Here is a 12,676-nt window from a genome sequence, read left to right as displayed (position 1 = left end):
ACAGGTGGTGGTGGGATGGCTCTGGCAGCGTGCTTGTGTTGTGTGTGTGGGGGGGGGGAGGTGGCGTGTGCGTGCGTGCGTACACAGGTGGTGGTGGGATGGCACTGGCAGCGTGCGTGTGTTCTGTGTGTGTGGGGGGGGGAGGGAGGTGGCGTGTGCGTGCATGCGTACACAGGTGGTGGTGGGATGGCTCTGGCAGCGTGCGTGTGTTGTGTGTGTGGGGGGGGAGGTGGCGTGTGCGTGCATGCGTACACAGGTGGTGAAGGGATGGCACTGGCAGCGTGCGTGTGTTGTTTGTGTGTTGTGTGTGTGGGGGGCATGTGCGTGCGTACACAGGTGGTGGTGGGATGGCTCTGGCAGCGTGCGTGTGTTGTGTGTGTGGGGGGGCATGTGCGTGCGTACACAGGTGGTGGTGGGATGGCTCTGGCAGCGTGTGTGTGTGTGTGTGTGTGTGTGTGTGTGTGTGTGTGTGTGTGTGTGTGTGTGTGTGTGTGTGTGTGTGTGTGTGTGTGTGTGTGTCAGAGAGAGGGGGCAGGTGGCGTGTGCGTGCGTACACAGGTGGTGGTGGGATGACACTGCCAGCGTGCGTGTGTTGTGTGTGGGGGGGGGGGGAGGTGGCGTGTGCGTGCGTGCGTGCGTGCGTACACAGGTGGTGGTGGGATGGCACTGGCAGCGTGCGTGTGTTGTGTGTGTGTGTGGGGGGGGGGGTGGAGGTGGCGTGTGCGTGCATGCGTACACAGGTGGTGGTGGGATGGCTCTGGCAGCGTGCGTGTGTTGTGTGTGTGTGGGGGGGGGTGGAGGTGGCGTGTGCGTGCATGCGTACACAGGTGGTGGTGGGATGGCTCTGGCAGCGTGCGTGTGTTGTGTGCGTGTGGTGGGGGGAGGTGGCGTGTGCGTGCATGCGTACACAGGTGGTGAAGGGATGGCACTAGCAGCGTGCGTGTGTTGTGTGTGTGTGTGGGGGGGGGGTGGCGTGTGCGTGCGTACACAGGTGATGAGGGGATGGCTCTGGCAGCGTGCGTGTGGGGGGGGGAGGTGGCGTGTGCGTGCATGCGTACACAGGTGGTGAAGGGATGGCACTGGCAGCGTGCGTGTGTTGTGTGTGTGTGGGGGGGGGGTGGCGTGTGCGTACGTGCGTACACAGGTGGTGAAGGGATGGCACTGGCAGCGTGCGTGTGTTGTGTGTGTGGGGGGGGGGGTGGCGTGTGCGTGCGTACACAGGTGGTGGTGGGATGGCTCTGGCAGCGTGTGTGTGTGTGTGTGTGTGTGTGTGTGTGTGTGTGTGTGTGTCAGAGAGAGGGGGGGAGGTGGCGTGTGCGTGCGTGCGTACACAGGTGGTGGTGGGATGGCACTGGCAGCGTGCGTGTGTTGTGTGTATGTGGTGGTGGGGGGGAGGGAGTGTGTGTCGGGGTGAGTGAGGCAGCAGTGCTGGGCCAGCGTGTGCAGGGTGCGGATGTGAGCTCCGTCTCGTCCTCGTCTCTCATATCATCACAGCCACGAGCAATCCCCCCCCCCCCCCTGCCCGCTCTTATCTGGACCTCTTATCACAGATGAAACACTGTGGCTTTTCATACATGGTGACAGTCTTACGTACAACAATGTAAACAATGTTGTGACAAAAGTGGTGGAGTGATCTAGTGGTGACAAGACGAAGCAGTGGTCCAACCGGTTGCTTAGGCAACTCTCGTAGTGCCTTCATGTGAAGTGAATGTCAGATGGCTACTCTTAACCCAAAGTGATATTTCATTCATTTTATATAATCTGTGAACGTAGTTAAAGGTGGAAAAATATAGTGTAAGAGTGATAGTGATGGAGAGAGTGACATTGGTTTCGTGTGCGTGATTTGTTATTGTTGGTCATGTTAGGAGCGGTGGAGCAGATGCTGCTTTACTTACCCAGGAGGAGGAGGAGGAGGTGGTGGTGGTGAGGGTCGTGGTCATGAGTCTTGGGTAAGGGTGTTACTGTAGTGACACGCTCCGGGTGCCTCACTCTCCTCATCCTCCCATTACGCAAGTTGTGGTGCTCCTATATGAATGGCTGGTGTCTTAGCATTACTGAGCCACCCTCCGGCACGCTGGCCACTACTGTACATCCACACACCCTCACGCTCCTACACCCTCACGCTCCTACAGCAACACTGGGCTCTGCCATCCAGTCTCTAACTACCCTTAACCAGTCACTCCATATCCAGTCTAAATCCAGCAGTTTTGCATGTGTTGGTGGGAGTTGTGTGTTCATATTTCCACCACATTTATATTTCATTTTTAATACCTCATATATTTTTCGCCTCAATCTGTAAGCATTCCAGAGAAACTTAAACAAGTTTATTGAGGTATAAATATACACACAGCGATGAGGTAGCTTAAGTTATTTGCACCAGGTTCAGAACAACGTGTTCATATATATGTTTACAAACAATCAGTATATTACCAAACATTCTGGTTGATACATATACATTTCTTAGTGTACACATGCAGTATGATACCAGACGAACACACACACATACTCTGATGACTAGGTACATAGACACAAGTTGCAATACACATTTTGGGGGCCTGATAGCTAAGTGAACAGCGCTCAAGAGTCGTAATCCTAGGGTCTGTTCGATCCCCGGTGATGACAGACACAAAATGGGCAGTTTCTTTCACCCTGATGCCTCTGTTATCTATCAGTAAATAGGTACCTGGGAGTTAACAGCTGTTACGGGCTGTTTCCTGTGTGTGTGGGGGGGGGAGGATTAGTTAGTAGTCAGTAACAGTCGATTGATTGACAGCTGAGAGGCGGGCCGAAAGAGCGGAGCTCAGCCCCCCCCAAGCACAACTAGGTAAATTCATACAGATAATTCAACAAACGGTTACAATCTTGGTGCAAAATTGTTATATATGTCTAAGTAGCTCCAATCTCTCCGTTGTGACACATGCAGGTTATTTGTTCAGGAAGAGTCAGTATCTCAGTATTTGTATATACATCAGTCAGCGGACAGTTAAGAATATAATAGTTGAGGTGTGAGCGTAACGTATCACTTGGTTTCATTAGCACACATTCCAGAGACGTTCTACACTCTGCTAACCAAGTCTGCACATCTTGGCTCATCAAATCCCAATATGATGTCAACTTGAGCAAGACAGATAACCATAAAACCTAACTCCCAGGGTTGGGTAAAATATACATTTCGTAAGAGTTGTGGTGCCCGGCGCCATTACATAGGAAATGTTAAGAAATGTGACATTGTTGTTGGTGCAGCCGGGTAAACCTTTGTGGTCATTACTGGTCTGTGATAACCGGCGACACTCGCGGGTAACATCAACTACAACACCTCCACCAATACTTTATCGGGTTTTAAGAACCAGTGAAAAGAAAAAAAAAGCGTTATTAGTATTGAGGCAAAGTAATAATACTCAAGAGAGCACTTCACTCCTGGAGAGTGCTTGCTGGGGTAATGTTTGGCAAGGCTGTCTTCCGTATTCTGTACACACAGCTCACATGTATGGAAAATTTGATTTCACTCACTTTTAATCTTTTTATTATATATACATTTGCAGTTAGAGAGAGGGGGAGGGAGAGAGAGAGGTGGAGGGGGGGGAGGGGAGATGTGGTATTGGCAGGTTCTCGTCTGGTAAATGTCATGATGGTTATATCTGAGGAAACAAACAGGAGTTGGTGGGTTGAGGTTGCACAAGACATTAGTGTTGCAAGCGGTAGTGGCGTGTGTGTGAAGTATAGAGAATAGAGGCGGATTGGTGGAGGTTGTTGATGCGAGGGTGTGCTGGTGGGCCAGGAGAGAGCTGGGAGGAAATAGTTTGTTATGGTTGTGAGGGGCGAGTGAGTGTGGCCCACTGTGGCCAGGGCTCCACCTACCCGCGCCTCTACCTATTCATCAAACCCCCACTATACCTTCATTCATTATTGCCTGCTTCTACCCTCCTATCATGCCTTGGCAAGTGGCCGGAATTTTAAGGTGTAATCAGGCATAACGTTTAAGAATGGTCAGACAAGAAGTTAATGTGAAAGGGTATTTTGTATTGATTCATTCATATTTGAGTACAGGTGTGTGTAGTGGTGAGGGGGGGGGGGGGGGTGTGGCGTCACTAGGTGGAGGGCGCCGCGTGACCTGGTGCCCACCGCTAGTGTTACAGCCTCAGTGGCTCCACCTCACAGGTAGTCCATTATTGTCACACCCGTGTGTCGTGCCTGCTTCACCTGTGTGTCGTGCCTGCCTCACTCGTGTGTCGTGCCTGCCTCACTCGTGTGTCGTGCCTGCCTCACTCGTGTGTCGTGCCTGCCTCACCCGTGTGTCGTGCCTGCCTCACCCGTGTGTCGTGCCTGCCTCACCCGTGTGTCGTGCCTGCCTCACCCGTGTGTCGTGCCTGCCTCACCCGTGTGTCGTGCCTGCCTCACCCGTGTGTCGTGCCTGCCTCACCCGTGTGACGTGCCTGCCTCACCCGTGTGTCGTGCCTGCCTCACCCGTGTGACGTGCCTGCCTCACCCGTGTGACGTGCCTGCCTCACCCGTGTGTCGTGCCTGCCTCACCTGTGTCGTGCCTGCCTCACCCGTGTGTCGTGCCTGCCTCACCCGTGTGTCGTGCCTGCCTCACCCGTGTGTCGTGCCTGCCTCACCCGTGTGTCGTGCCTGCCTCACCCGTGTGTCGTGCCTGCCTCACCCGTGTGTCGTGCCTGCCTCACCCGTGTGTCGTGCCTGCCTCACGCCGTGTGACGTGCCTGCCTCACCCGTGTGACGTGCCTGCCTCACCCGTGTGTCGTGCCTGCCTCACCCGTGTGACGTGCCTGCCTCACCCGTGTGACGTGCCTGCCTCACCCGTGTGTCGTGCCTGCCTCACCCGTGTGACGTGCCTGCCTCACCCGTGTGTCGTGCCTGCCTCACCCGTGTGTCGTGCCTGCCTCACCTGTGTCGTGCCTGCCTCACGCCGTGTGACGTGCCTGCCTCACCCGTGTGACGTGCCTGCCTCACCCGTGTGACGTGCCTGCCTCACCCGTGTCGTGCCTGCCTCACCCGTGTCGTGCCTGCCTCACGCCGTGTGACGTGCCTGCCTCACCCGTGTGTCGTGCCTGCCTCACCCGTGTGACGTGCCTGCCTCACCCGTGTGTCGTGCCTGCCTCACCCGTGTGTCGTGCCTGCCTCACCCGTGTGTCGTGCCTGCCTCACCCGTGTGTCGTGCCTGCCTCACGCCGTGTGTCGTGCCTGCCTCACCCGTGTGTCGTGCCTGCCTCACCCGTGTTGACGTAATAATTATATCGTGATGAGAGAAACTGTTAGTGACCTTTACTCTCGTAATGAGGTGCGTCGCCTCCCGATACTCAACACTTGCCCTTGTAAATATATAGACCAAATGGCACTGATCATTTGGGATGGTCGCGAGGTACAGCAGGTGGCGGTGACCAGTGTGGAGACCGCTACGTCCCTCCTACACTCACCTCCAGTGTAAGACATTTGACAATGTTTTCAACTTTATTGTAAATAAAAAAGGAAAGCGGGGATTTTCCAGCGCGGGCCCCAAGCCTCAGCCTGGCCCACTCCCGTTACTAGTTTCTGTCTTACTGGTGTATATATTTTGGTTGCAAGCAGGAGGGTAATGGGGTTTGTATTTGTTGATGAAAAGTTGTGCAAGGTATTCCTGTTGGGCAGGGATACCTCGTACAGCCTTGTGTACACCTGTGTGTACGTGCATTGTAGGGCAGTTATCTTCAGTGTTTATGTAAACGCCCACATGTGTAGTGGTGTGGGCCTTTGTGTGTGTGTGTTGATCACTGGCGCCTGTGTGAAGAGTGGTGCTGGTGGCCTGGTGACTGACCACCTCTCACCTCACCCCTGCACCAGTCCTCTTCTTGTACTTGCAACCACAACACCTTTAATACTCTTCTCACTGGGACTATTGATCTAAGTTGATGTAAAGGCACATTTGACCTGTTTTGTCACTTGCCGTGCCCGGTGACAAGGTCACCGGGCACCGTACTGGAGGGTGACAAGGTCACCGGACACTGTACTGGAGGGTGACAAGGTCACCAGATACTGTACCAGAGGGTGACAAGGTCACCAGATACTGTACCAGAGGGTGACAAGGTCACCAGATACTGTACTAGAGGGTGACAAGGTCACCGGACACTGTACTGGAGGGTGACAAGGTCACCAGATACTGTACTGGAGGGTGACAAGGTCACCAGACACTGTACTGGAGGGTGACAAGGTCACCAGATACTGTACCAGAGGGTGACAAGGTCACCAGATACTGTACTAGAGGGTGACAAGGTCACCGGACACTGTACTGGAGGGTGACAAGGTCACCGGGCACTGTACTGGAGGGTGACAAGGTCACCGGACACTACTGGAGGGTGACAAGGTCACCGGACACTGTACCGGAGGGTGACAAGGTCACCGGACACTGTACTAGAGGGTGATAAGGTCACCGGACACTGTACTGGAGGGTGACAAGGTCACCGGGCACTGTACTGGAGGGTGACAAGGTCACCGGACACTGTACTGGAGGGTGACAAGGTCACCGGACACTGTACCGGAGGGTGACAAGGTCACCGGACACTGTACTAGAGGGTGACAAGGTCACCGGACACTGTACCAGAGGGTGACAAGGTCACCGGACACTGTACCAGAGGGTGACAAGGTCACCAGATACTGTACTAGAGGGTGACAAGGTCACCGGACACTGTACTGGAGGGTGACAAGGTCACCAGATACTGTACTGGAGGGTGACAAGGTCACCAGATACTGTACCAGAGGGTGACAAGGTCACCAGATACTGTACTAGAGGGTGACAAGGTCACCGGACACTGTACTGGAGGGTGACAAGGTCACCAGACACTGTACTGGAGGGTGACAAGGTCACCAGACACTGTACTGGAGGGTGACAAGGTCACCAGATACTGTACTAGAGGGTGACAAGGTCACCGGACACTGTACTGGAGGGTGACAAGGTCACCGGGCACTGTACTGGAGGGTGACAAGGTCACCGGACACTGTACTGGAGGGTGACAAGGTCACCGGACACTGTACCGGAGGGTGACAAGGTCACCGGACACTGTACTGGAGGGTGACAAGGTCACCGGACACTGTACCAGAGGGTGACAAGGTCACCGGACACTGTACCAGAGGGTGACAAGGTCACCAGATACTGTACTAGAGGGTGACAAGGTCACCGGACACTGTACTGGAGGGTGACAAGGTCACCAGATACTGTACTGGAGGGTGACAAGGTCACCAGATACTGTACCAGAGGGTGACAAGGTCACCAGATACTGTACTAGAGGGTGACAAGGTCACCGGACACTGTACTGGAGGGTGACAAGGTCACCAGACACTGTACTGGAGGGTGACAAGGTCACCAGACACTGTACTGGAGGGTGACAAGGTCACCAGATACTGTACCAGAGGGTGACAAGGTCACCAGACACTGTACTGGAGGGTGACAAGGTCACCGGGCACTGTACTGGAGGGTGACAAGGTCACCAGATACTGTACTAGAGGGTGACAAGGTCACCGGACACTGTACCAGAGGGTGACAAGGTCACCGGACACTGTACTGGAGGGTGACAAGGTCACCAGATACTGTACTAGAGGGTGACAAGGTCACCGGACACTGTACCAGAGGGTGACAAGGTCACCGGACACTGTACCAGAGGGTGACAAGGTCACCGGACACTGTACCAGAGGGTGACAAGGTCACCGGACACTGTACTGGAGGGTGACAAGGTCACCGGACACTGTACTGGAGGGTGACAAGGTCACCAGACACTGTACTGGAGGGTGACAAGGTCACCAGATACTGTACCAGAGGGTGACAAGGTCACCAGATACTGTACTAGAGGGTGACAAGGTCACCGGACACTGTACTGGAGGGTGACAAGGTCACCAGACACTGTACTGGAGGGTGACAAGGTCACCAGACACTGTACTGGAGGGTGACAAGGTCACCAGATACTGTACTAGAGGGTGACAAGGTCACCAGACACTGTACTGGAGGGTGACAAGGTCACCGGGCACTGTACTAGAGGCCAGGTGTTGACATAACTTGTACTTTGTTGTGCCGAGTACCTCACTGCCCGCCTGTAGGGCACCCCCCATCCCCCCACACACACACACACACACACACACACACACACACACACACACACACACACGCACACACGCACGCACGCACGGGTTTGTGTGTCAACATATTCTCACTGTTTAAACTCGTATCATCATGTTATGACGGGATTTACATTCCCGTCCCGTGGACATCTTCAAGAGGAAATTAGATTGTTTCCTCCAAGGAGTGCCGGACCAACCGGGCTGTGGTGGGTATGTGGGCCTGCGGGCCGCTCCAAGCAACAGCCTAGTGGACCAAACTCTCACAAGTCAAGCCTGGCCTCGGGCCGGGCTTGGGGAGTAGAAGAACTCCCAGAACCCCATCAAGCAGGTATCAACCACGTATACTCAAGTATATATAATCAAAATCAGCATAGTGGCAGCATGATGATGATGATGGGTGCGGATGCTGTATCATCGTAGAGCCTCGATATTTATTCCTAGATTCATCACGCTTTTTTTATTTCCATTGTCTATACAATGGGCATTACAGTATTTCTGTGAATTTTGTTGTATTGTGACAAATAGAAGGAAGTGTTACTTGGGTGAAATTTGTTGTTTTGTCAGATGAGAAGATGCACACAAGAGTTAGCTGGAGTGAGCAGTAAGAAGGGTGGCGCTCCTCAGGAACATCACTAACTGCTGCTCCTCTCACAAGTTATTCTCACAAACTTCTGCAGGATGCGTTGATCACTGGTTCGCTGAGGAGCGTCCCTCCTCACTGTTGGTGGCCGTACTATACCATGGACACTCACACTTGTACTTGCACAAGGGAGGATGAGAATGGTAGTCTCGGAGGGTTCCAAACCTCCCGGGTGAAGGCAGATAAGGAAAACTTCATCTACATCCTCTAGGAAGACGAGGCGTGAAGGGTTTACCTTGTGTGGGTTCCGAGGATCAACGTCCCCGCGGCCCAGTTTGACCTGGTTTTCTGTTTGGTCGTTTGGTCAATCAGACCCTTGGACGCGGCTGCTCCTGTTGAACAACCATGGACCTCTGATGTTTATACAGTGTTCTCTGATTGTGCCTGTGGCACCTCTGCTCTTCACTGGTTCTATTCTGCATTTTCTTCCATATCGTTCACTCCAGTACGTTGTTATTTTACTGTGTAGATTTGGGACCTGTCCCTCCAGTATCTTCCAGGTGGAGATGCTGCTGCTGATAACTGAAGCAAGTTTGTTCGGTACGGACTTTGGTGCTGAGTTTTGTGCTTCTCTGTAGTCTGTGGTGCTTAATTAATGATAGTCGGGCCGGGCTTGGGGAGTAGAACTCCCAGAACCCCATCAACCAGGTATCAATCAGGTATCATAGTGAAACTTGTAAACAATTTATATAACATAGAAAATATCAACAAATACATGGCCGATTTAGATGGCAGAGTTTACTCAATACAATTTCAGTATTTTATGCCGTCTATTATGTAGCGTTCGTAGCTTTGTGTGTTTGCTTCTTGGTACATTGGTCCACACCTTGTGGTGCAAGTGTTCCATGCTGCTACTGTTGATGTCCAGGAATACTAATGGGGTTAACAACGGTGGTACGAGGGCAGGTCAAGCTTCTCACAAGTGAGCTTCTCACAAGTGAGCTTCTCACAAGTGAGGTTTCTTATGAGTATCGAGTCGAGAATCACCCTGTACATTTTGGTAATTTAATACAACGTTCATGTGACTGTGAAAATGGAGCCGGGTCCGCCATAGTTGGGTTGGTAGCTGCAACACGAGAGGCTCCGTGGTATCGTCCTCCTGCTTGTTCCTTAACACTGGAGGGCTCAGTGGACGCCTTGCCCTCACCTGCTTGTCATGCCTACTCTATAATGATTACTCCCGTTCACACACACACACCTTAAGGTTACAATTAGTGAGACAATATTCTCTGGGTAGTTGTGTAGTGGTGGTGCATGGAGAGTACACTGGCGGCGGTGGTTGCTGCTGCTGCTGCGGCGACGGTGGTTGCTGCTGCTGCTGCGGCGACGGTGGTTGCTGCTGCTGCTGCGGCGACGGTGGTTGCTGCTGCTGCGGCGGCGACGGTGGTTGCTGCTGCTGCGGCGGCGGTGGTTGCTGCGGCAGCGGCGGCGGTGGTTGCTGCTGCTGCGGCGGTGGTTGCTGCTGCTGCGGCGGCGACGGTGGTTGCTGCTGCTGCGGCGGCGGTGGTTGCTGCTGCTGCTGCGGCGACGGTGGTTGCTGCTGCTGCGGCGGCGGTGGTTGCTGCTGCTGCTGCGGCGACGGTGGTTGCTGCTGCTGCGGCGGCGGTGGTTGCTGCTGCTGCGGCGGTGGTTGCTGCTGCTGCTGCGGCGACGGTGGTTGCTGCTGCTGCGGCGGCGACGGTGGTTGCTGCTGCTGCGGCGGCGACGGTGGTTGCTGCTGCTGCGGCGGCGGTGGTTGCTGCTGCTGCTGCGGCGACGGTGGTTGCTGCTGCTGCGGCGGCGGTGGTTGCTGCTGCTGCTGCGGCGACGGTGGTTGCTGCTGCTGCGGCGGCGGTGGTTGCTGCGGCAGCGGCGGTGGTTGCTGCTGCTGCGGCGGTGGTTGCTGCTGCTGCGGTGGTTGCTGCGGCAGCGGCGGTGGTTGCTGCGGCAGCGGCGGTGGTTGCTGCTGCTGCTGCGGCGACGGTGGTTGCTGCTGCTGCGGCGGCGACGGTGGTTGCTGCTGCTGCGGCGGCGGTGGTTGCTGCTGCTGCTGCGGCGACGGTGGTTGCTGCTGCTGCGGCGGCGACGGTGGTTGCTGCTGCTGCGGTGGTTGCTGCTGCTGCGGCGGCGGTGGTTGCTGCTGCTGCGGTGGTTGCTGCTGCTGCGGTGGTTGCTGCTGCTGCGGCGGCGGTGGTTGCTGCTGCTGCTGCTGCGGTGGTTGCTGCTGCTGCGGCGGTGGTTGCTGCTGCTGCGGCGGCGGTGGTTGCTGCTTCTGCGGTGGTTGCTGCTGCTGCGGCGGCGGTGGTTGCTGCTGCTGCGGTGGTTGCTGCTGCTGCGGCGGCGGTGGTTGCTGCTGCTGCTGCTGCGGTGGTTGCTGCTGCTGCGGCGGCGGTTGCTGCTGCTGCGGCGGCGGTGGTTGCTGCTGCTGCGGCGGCGGTGGTTGCTGCTGCGGTGGTTGCTGCTGCTGCGGCGGCGGTGGTTGCTGCTGCTGCTGCGGTGGTTGCTGCTGCTGCGGCGGCGGTGGTTGCTGCTGCTGCGGTGGTTGCTGCTGCTGCGGCGGCGGTGGTTGCTGCTGCTGCTGCGGCGGCGGTGGTTGCTGCTGCTGCGGTGGTTGCTGCTGCTGCGGTGGTTGCTGCTGCTGCGGCGGCGGTGGTTGCTGCTGCTGCGGTGGTTGCTGCTGCTGCGGCGGCGGTGGTTGCTGCTGCTGCGGTGGTTGCTGCTGCGGCGGCGGTGGTTGCTGCTGCGGCGGCGGTGGTTGCTGCTGCTGCGGTGGTTGCTGCTGCTGCGGCGGCGGTGGTTGCTGCTGCTGCGGCGGCGGTGGTTGCTGCTGCTGCGGCGGCGGTGGTTGCTGCTGCTGCGGCGGCGGTGGTTGCTGCTGCTGCGGCGGCGGTGGTTGCTGCTGCTGCGGCGGCGGTGGTTGCTGCTGCTGCGGTGGTTGCTGCTGCTGCGGCGGCGGTGGTTGCTGCGGCGGCGGTGGTTGCTGCGGCGGCGGCGGTGGTTGCTGCGGCGGCGGCGGTGGTTGCTGCTGCTGCGGTGGTTGCTGCTGCTGCGGCGGCGGTGGTTGCTGCTGCTGCGGTGGTTGCTGCTGCTGCGGCGGCGGCGGCGGCGGTGGTTGCTGCTGCGGCGGCGGCGGTGGTTGCTGCTGCGGCGGCTGCTAGAGCACACTGGTGGTGGGAATGGTAGACAAAGGTGATACCGTGACTCAACATTGCGTCAGCGCTGGTGTGTGTGTGTGTGCGCGTGTGTGTGTCAAGTGCCTCACATGGTGCCCGAGACTGACCTCTCTACGGACATGTTAACTTATATATACCTCTCTGTGGCTCACGACCACCTCGTGTAGGTAGCTCCAGTGAACTATAATACACAGTTGGATAAAACAAAATAAAACTGGTAAGAAAGGAAACATTATACCAACGTTAATAGTAAGATAACGGGTAGAACTGGTAAGGTACGATTGGGCAGGTTCCTCTCTCGGTAGGGTGGGGTGTGGGGGAGCAGTGAGAGGGGGGGGGGGGAGGTGTGGGTCAGCGACGGCGGCTGAGCTGTGATGCTGAGGGCCAAACCTCATTTCCATTTCCTTGCTCACCTTTTGTCGTTTTATAATGAACCTTTATACGACCTTCACTGTACGTTGGTGGCCTTTACCAGCGCCAGACTGTTGTACTGGTGTGTGGTGGTGTAGAGGGCGCTGGGTGTGTGGTGGTGTAGAGGGCGCTGGGTGTGTGGTGGTGTAGAGGGCGCTGGGTGTGTGGTGGAGTAGAGGGCGCTGGGTGTGTGGTGGAGTAGAGGGCGCTGGGTGTGTGGTGGTGTAGAGGGCGCTGGGTGTGTGGTGGTGTAGAGGGCGCTGGGTGTGTGGTGGTGTAGAGGGCGCTGGGTGTGTGGTGGTGTAGAGGGCGCTGGGTGTGTGGTGGTGTAGAGGGCGCTGGGTGTGTGGTGGAGTAGAGGGCGCTGGGTGTG

At 56.2% G+C, this 12,676-nt stretch overlaps 1 protein-coding gene across 30 annotated transcripts in view; it reads left to right on the top strand.

The window, feature by feature from the left end:
* The window catches only part of LOC123757622 (CLIP-associating protein 1), a 714,204-nt gene that overhangs the window by 345,032 nt on the left and 356,496 nt on the right, over window positions 1-12,676 (top strand). For 2 of the 30 annotated variants that reach the window (XM_069326974.1, XM_069326963.1), the window contains exon 1: window positions 1,425-1,455. The exons of the other annotated variants lie outside the window; for them this stretch is intronic. The gene's annotated coding sequence lies outside the window, so the exon portion shown is untranslated. Of the gene's footprint in view, window positions 1-1,424; window positions 1,456-12,676 lie in introns of those variants that run through there. 30 annotated transcript variants of the gene reach the window in all.

This window comes from Procambarus clarkii, chromosome 19 (genome assembly GCF_040958095.1).
Source record: "Procambarus clarkii isolate CNS0578487 chromosome 19, FALCON_Pclarkii_2.0, whole genome shotgun sequence".
Taxonomy (NCBI): domain Eukaryota; kingdom Metazoa; phylum Arthropoda; class Malacostraca; order Decapoda; family Cambaridae; genus Procambarus; species Procambarus clarkii.
Note: the sequence above shows the minus strand (reverse complement) of the source record. Positions and strands in the feature narration are given on the sequence as shown.